Source organism: Salvia splendens, chromosome 13 (assembly GCF_004379255.2).
Source record: "Salvia splendens isolate huo1 chromosome 13, SspV2, whole genome shotgun sequence".
In the NCBI taxonomy this organism is placed as follows: Eukaryota; Viridiplantae; Streptophyta; class Magnoliopsida; order Lamiales; family Lamiaceae; genus Salvia; species Salvia splendens.
The window spans coordinates 11247832-11255001 of NC_056044.1; positions in this window are offsets into that span (position 1 = coordinate 11247832).

Consider the following 7170-nt stretch of genomic DNA (forward strand, 5'->3'; position numbering starts at 1 on the left):
TTCAATGACATACTACAACTTCGTATAAAAATAGTAGTATTATTTTAATATTCAGTTAAACTCAAGAATAATTAAAACTTTCGGTCATTCAATTGAATCGAATATAAAAAATGTCTTTATTTTTATGAGGATGAAATATTAAATGTTTTAATTAAATAAATATAGCATGAAAATTAAATTATATATTTGTGTTGCCATTTAGTTTATAGATTAATTCGGAGAAGAAATTATTACAATGATGAATAAAATTTTAATCTTAACCTAAATAGAAGGCAAATTAATCTCTTTAGCACAATTCCAATTTTAAACTCTTTAGCACAATTCCAATTTTAATTCAAATAAAAGGCAAAATAACAATACATAAACTTAATTACAAAGATGAATTTAAATTAAAAATATTTATACAAAGTCCAATAAATTAATAGTTCAAAATTAAAACCTAATTTTTAAAACATAAATATAATGATATATACGTAACACCCAATTTAAAATTCATAGTCCAAAAATAAAGTTTTAATGGCCTAAATCAATTAACATTCAGTGGCCTAATTTAATTAACATGTAGAGGCCCAAAACAAATATACTCACATCCGTCGCTGCTTCCTCTCTCTCTCCCCCTCATTTTCTTCTCTCCATTCTTCCCCAAATCCTCAACCCTAGTCTCACCCTCTCTCCCGTCGCGGTGAATCCTTGCTCGCGTTCGGCCGGTGCCGCCGTCGTTATGCACCGGCGACGTTTCCCTCTCTCAATCTCTCTCCGATTTTTTCCGTTTTTCCGCCGCCATTTGCCTCCGTCGTCTCCGGCGAATCAACGCCAATCGTCCGTCGATCCCTCACCTTCTCCGTCCTACAACCGAAAAACCAGGGTCTGGCTTATTGAGGCAGCGGCGTTCCTCTTCCTTTCGCGGCTGAGTCGCCGATGAGGCTGAGATGTCGCCTCGGTGGTCGGGACCTCGCCGCCTACGGTAGCCTCAGCGTCGCGTCGAGGCAGCAATCGCCTCCGTCGGCGCTGTCCCCTCTCAAGCGGTCTCGTCGAGCCGCCGCTGCCGAAGCCCAGCAGGGAGGCAGTCCTGCTCCCCGTCGTTTCAGTCGCCGTTGCTGCTGTCTTTCAGTCATCACCGGGTTGATTAATTAATAATAATGCAGATTCAATTAAAGATGTGTGTATGTATAGGTGTTTTATCTTGTTTGAGAAGCTAGTGTTTCGTTAGACCAATTTTTTGTTCAATAATATCTGCTTCTTTTCTGTCCAATGTTGCCATTTTACCAAAAGGATAAACGAAATAGCTTTGCATTTTCCCGCCAAAAAAGGACAAATAAGTCTTTTCATTAAACAGGCACTTTAGATTATGATAGATTCATTGATAGTATGAAACACTCATTTAATTCACATAAACAAAAATTAAATGAAATACTCCCTCTGTCCCATAAAAATATGTACACTTTTCATTTTCGTTCGTCCCACAAAAATATGTGCATTCCATTTTTGAAAAGTTATATCAATTTAATAATGTAGGTCTCACTATCCACTAGCACTACTTTAACTACCATCCTCTTCCTCTCTCTTACTTTACAATACAATTCTCCTCTTCTCTCTTACTTTACCAATTTCATTTTAATTCTCGTGTCATATCATCCTTCCATATTTTTATGGGACGAAGGGAGTATATGAGAATTCAATTTACCTATTGCAGTGAAAAAAGGCAATTCCGTCGCCTTAGCGGCCCCCACATTCCGGCCCGACATCTTGTGAGGGAGTTCAATCAGGGTACGCAAGCGGCCCCCACATTCTGGTCCGACATTGTGTGAGGGAGTTCAATCAGGGTACGCAGTAGCCCGTTAAGGGGGAGACCTTAACCTATTGGCTGCCAGAAGCTCATCTCCCAAGGCCTCACACTTATGCCTGAGAGATGTAAGCAACTACACGACAATAGTGGGATTTGAACCCAGGTTCATTGCAGCAAGATCTGCCCCTCCGTTGCCAACTGCGCTGCCCTTGCGAGCACAATTTACCTATTGATTCTCTAAAAAATAGGTAAAGCTTGACTTAGCATCTTCTCCACATATCGTATTTGTACTCAATCATCTTTTACTCTGAGTCAACAATTCGAAAATATAGAGAAAAAGAGAGTTGAAAGTAAACCCTAGTTGAGGTGCTAGAGGAAGAACGTAAATGAGAAAAATGTAATCTTTAATTCTCAATTACTCAACTCGTAATGGGAAGAACGTAAACGAGACAAACATAATCTTTATTTCTGAATGACTCGACTCGTAATAGATTCTATTATTTACAGAATCTCGACCCTACTTGATTCTATCTTTACTTCTCAAGAAAGAATCAAGAAGAAAATCTAAGAGTCCAAAGGTCACTGGTTCGAGTCCTCTATGGCGCGGCCTTTAAATTTAAATTCATTTACCCATAAATAAATAAATAAAATAAATAAAAAATCTAAGAAGATTGACTCAAATCTAATCTACATTTAAATAATTCGACGATAATGCGTTAGAAAAATTAAAAAATACTACTAGGTCTTATCTAACGAGAGCTCTTGAGCTCTTACCTGAAAGCTCGGTTTGTTTCTATGTGTGTCTCTCGTAGTTGTTTTCTGAGTTCTCCTGTCATTATGCACTGACCAAGTTGGAGTGTCAAACTGATACGGCTGACTGAAGTATGCCTTTACCTGCAAATGCTAGTAAACGGATCTAGTGAAAATTCAAACTGGTCAACTTGACTTAATCCAACTTACTCTTGCACCGTTAAGTGCGCAAATGGAGGAACTCAGGGCTTTCAAAACCTTAACCCACAATACTATAGACTAGTAAAGGGAAGTAATGGTCGAATCCCACAGAGACGATGTGTTCTATATTTGTTGAGTACAAGTTGGGAATGGCTGCTGCCACGCTTCACAGTGGGCTATGTTAAACTACTTGACTAGACAAACTGAGAGACTAAACTAATTAAATTGATCCATTTGTTAAGACTTGACTAAACTTGTAAACTCTAATTGATCAACCTATTTGAACTGAAGAACTCATACTGTGATTTCCTAAAATAGCCAAATAAAGTAAAAGTGAGCGAGTGTTAGTTCCCTGCAAAACGTACGATAATGTAAACTTTTCCAACAACTTCATCTTCCTCGCAGAATCAGAACAAAACAGAGCATAATCAGATCTCAACATTTCCTTGCTAACGAACTACTCTCAACTTAACATAATAGACTTTCAAAATTAAATCTATGCTAAGAGACAGACTAAGATTACGTAAATAACTAATTAAGCCATAATCATGCAGAAATAACGAAGATGACTTTCGGATCTATAACTAGAAAACTTAATCACACACGAACATACAATCATTCATCGTAAACACGTTCAGATCTACTTCACCACCCTTCAACAAACTAGATCTAAGCAACCCAATACCTTCCATCCAGAATTACTCAACAATCAAGTAGAAAATTAAAAATAGCAACTCAGATTCAACAGATTACACCATAGCAAAACTACTTAACTAAAATATGCTCATAACTCAGAAACAAAAATAAACCAGCGAGATCATGCATGGAGAAACAGAACATTTCAGGAAAACTGACTTCATAACTTCAAATGCTTCCAAAGGTAACCGAGTCGATAAACAACAAAACAAACTTAAAACAAATTGTACCAAAAACAACAAAATAGAAAGCTTGTATCTTCGTCCCTTCTCGGAATGGTATTACACAGCTTCAAACTTTAAATAAAACTATCACCCAACCATAATTAAAAACCCAGGACCCAAGTGTGTGTGATGGAAATCAAGATGTGACATATAGTGAGCTCCCATTTCAGTCCTATAAGAGAGCTTAATTTCTAAGTTTGTAAGTCTCCATGTCTATCTCTCATCCCTCCCTAATCGCGCTCGGCTTCCTATTTATAGAGAGGCATAGGGCTCTGATTCCTAGGGTAGCATCCTCTCGAAAAATCTTTCCTGCCCTTGGCTTCTAGGGGGTTTTTAAGTCATGCTCAATCTTCTATTCGGGTGCTCCTGCTGCCTCCTTTTGATCTAACTTGATCCACTCAACGCAACAACTTGACTCCATTCTTCTTGATCCGTCTTTCCGTCCAGTTGATCCATTCAGTTCTTGATTATGGTGGACTTTACACACACCTGGCTCACAATTGTACGTCAGCTTACAGAAAAGGGTGTAGTTTTATCACAGAACAAATGCATGAAACGAGTCTCATCATTACCCAAAGTGTTTTTTTTTCTATTTCTAAATTTTTAAAAATTTTAGAAAAGCGTGTTAAGCCATAACCAAGCCACTACTATTGAAATTAGTTTTATACTCCCTCCATCTCATTTTAGGAGTCTCATTTGAGTTCGGCACGGATTTTAAGAAATATATAAAGAAACGTCTGTGAAAAAAGATAGTGGAATGTGGGTCCTACTTTTATATATTAATTTTATAATAAAATGCGAGTGGAGAAAGGTTAGTGGAATGTGAGGCCTATTACCATTTATAAAATATTCCAACCAGGACTTCTAAAGTGGGATACCCAAAAATAGTAAACCGAAATTCCTCAAGTGGGACGAATTGAGTAATAAAATGTGAGTGGAATAAGTTAGTGGACTGTAGGGCATATTTACCATTTATGGTAAGAACAAATATTAATTTGCAGCCCTTGCTACCAACTTTTTCTACATCCGACCTTGGATGAGATGGAGGGTGTATATCATACTCCTTCCGTCCCACTTTAAGAGTTTCATTTGAGTTCGGCACGAGTTTTAAGAAATGCTAAAGAAAGTTGGTTAAAAAGATAGTGGAATGTGGGTACCTATTAGTTTATACTCCCCCGTTCCTTAAAATTTGTAACCATTGGACCCGACACAGGTTTTAAGAAAATTATAAGAAAGTGGATTGGAAAAATTAGTGGCATGTGGTTCCTACTTTCTTATATTAGTTTTATAATAAAATGTGAGTGAAAATGAGTTAGTGGAATGTGGGGTCCACTACCAAAAATAGAAGTGAAAGGTGACAAATTTTTAGGGATAGACGAAAATGGAAATAAGTGACTAATTTTCAGGGACGGAGGAAGTAATAAAATATGAGTGGAAAAAAGTTAGTGGAATGTGAGACATATTACCATTTATGTAATATTCCAACCAGGACTCCTAAAGTGGGACATTAAAAATGATAAATCGGGACTCCTAAAGTGGGACGGAGGGAGTATATCAAAGAATATTTACTTGAGGTTCGGCACGAGTTTTAATAAAAATTTGTAAAGTAAGAGAGAGGTAGAGAGGAAAAGTAATTAAATTATTGTTAGCGGAAAATAAGTCTCACCTCATTAGAGAGAAAAAACTTTCCAAATTCGAAATTGTATATTCTTGTGGGACGAACTAAAATGGAAAATGTGCATATTTTTGTAGGACGGATGGAGTATTGAATATAGGAACTTATAATATGATTTCATATTTTAGGGTGATGTTTCAATCAGAAATTTTATTCTCTAAACCTAATTATTTATTTATAGTCTTCTAAAAATATTATTATTTTCTCATTTTTGTCTTTTAAATTCATTGTATTTAGGCAGTAAAATTCCCTGATGCATTATATCTCCTCTAATAATTTTTATTTTAACTGGCTTTTGATGCACTATTTTTTAACACTACAACTACTTGCAAGTAAATAAAACAGAAATAGTATAGATAAATGTCAGTATCGAGATATCGAACACAAGGAATATATATGCAACTGGCTATCATGTACTAAGTGTCATATATTATCTATAGAAACAAAAGTTTTTGGGTGAATTAATTAATTAGACAAAAATAAATAAAGCAAATAAAACAAAAACATTCAAATAACCAAAGTAAATCAGGAAAAGGGTGGAATTCCAAGGATAGAGCTTTCACAATTATGGTTTACACAAAGCACAGTTATGATACCCTAGCATAGTTCAAGCATTACTAGAACGAGTCACATAAGTATTGTCCATGCTGCACAAAGTAGGTTACACACAAAGGTCGTCAATCTTAGATTAGTAACTCCCAAAAGCGCAATTAGACCCTCAACATGTCATCACTCTTAGTTAACAGTACCGTTTTAAGGGGAATTAATTGTAGTGTCAACTAAGCTCTTCTAACTCGCAAACTGAAGGGGTTGGCAGCGGAAGCGTGCGTTATTTACCGATCATATAAACTTGATCTATTTAGCAGATTATTTAGACAAATTCTATTCGCGTAATTATCACATGTATCATGCTCATAACTTGAGTTAAAAACATAATTTAGCACATAAAATCCCTAAAGCATGCTTACTACGGAATTAGCCAATTTACCTAGTAGATTCAATCAAGAATCGATGATGGCTTGCTCCGTCTCCACGTGAAGATCTTCAGTACAAGACCTCGGATCTTCTGACTGGTGTCCCGGACTATACGCTGATATTTGTGTGGGCAAATCTCACCAACGTACTAGGACTCGAATAATGGAAGACAGAAACTGCTCACGGAGAGAGCACAAATTTTGAGCTCTCTCTTTCTAAAGGGGGACAAAAATTTTGTATATTAAAAAGTGTATCTTCTGTCTCCTTTATTCTCCTATTTATATAAGTCGCATATTGGGCCCAGTCAGGGATCTAAGGAAGAATTTGGAACAGGCCTCACCCAATTAGCTTTTTACTAATTAAATTGAACCCACAATTTAATATAAGCTTATATTGGAATATTACGAGCAGCCACTACAGAAGTAATATTGCATTGCCTTCCAAATCCGAAATTACAAGTATTCCGGGTTTCCTTTAATTGCATTTGATTTATTTCCCGCGCTTAAGATAGAAACATCCATTAATTAATTAATGTCTGCTATAGACTTAATTAATTAACATATTTCAAATTCCAAGAGTGGACTTAGCAAGAAACTCTTATTTATTATTCATAGAGTAATCAAACTCCAACTAGCTAGGTTCCGAATAATAAAACCTCGTTTCGAGCTCCTCTTGTGGATGTTATCAAACGAGACTCTCCTCGCGCACGTTTCAACATAATAGCAATCCTAGCACCGCTAGATAATGATCACCACTACCCAATATACCTGGATCGTTGGGTTACGAAAAACCCGCACCTTTGGTAAGTCAAAGTAGTGGATACTCAATGTCGTGTGCTCAATGCTAACGTACATTGATTAAGA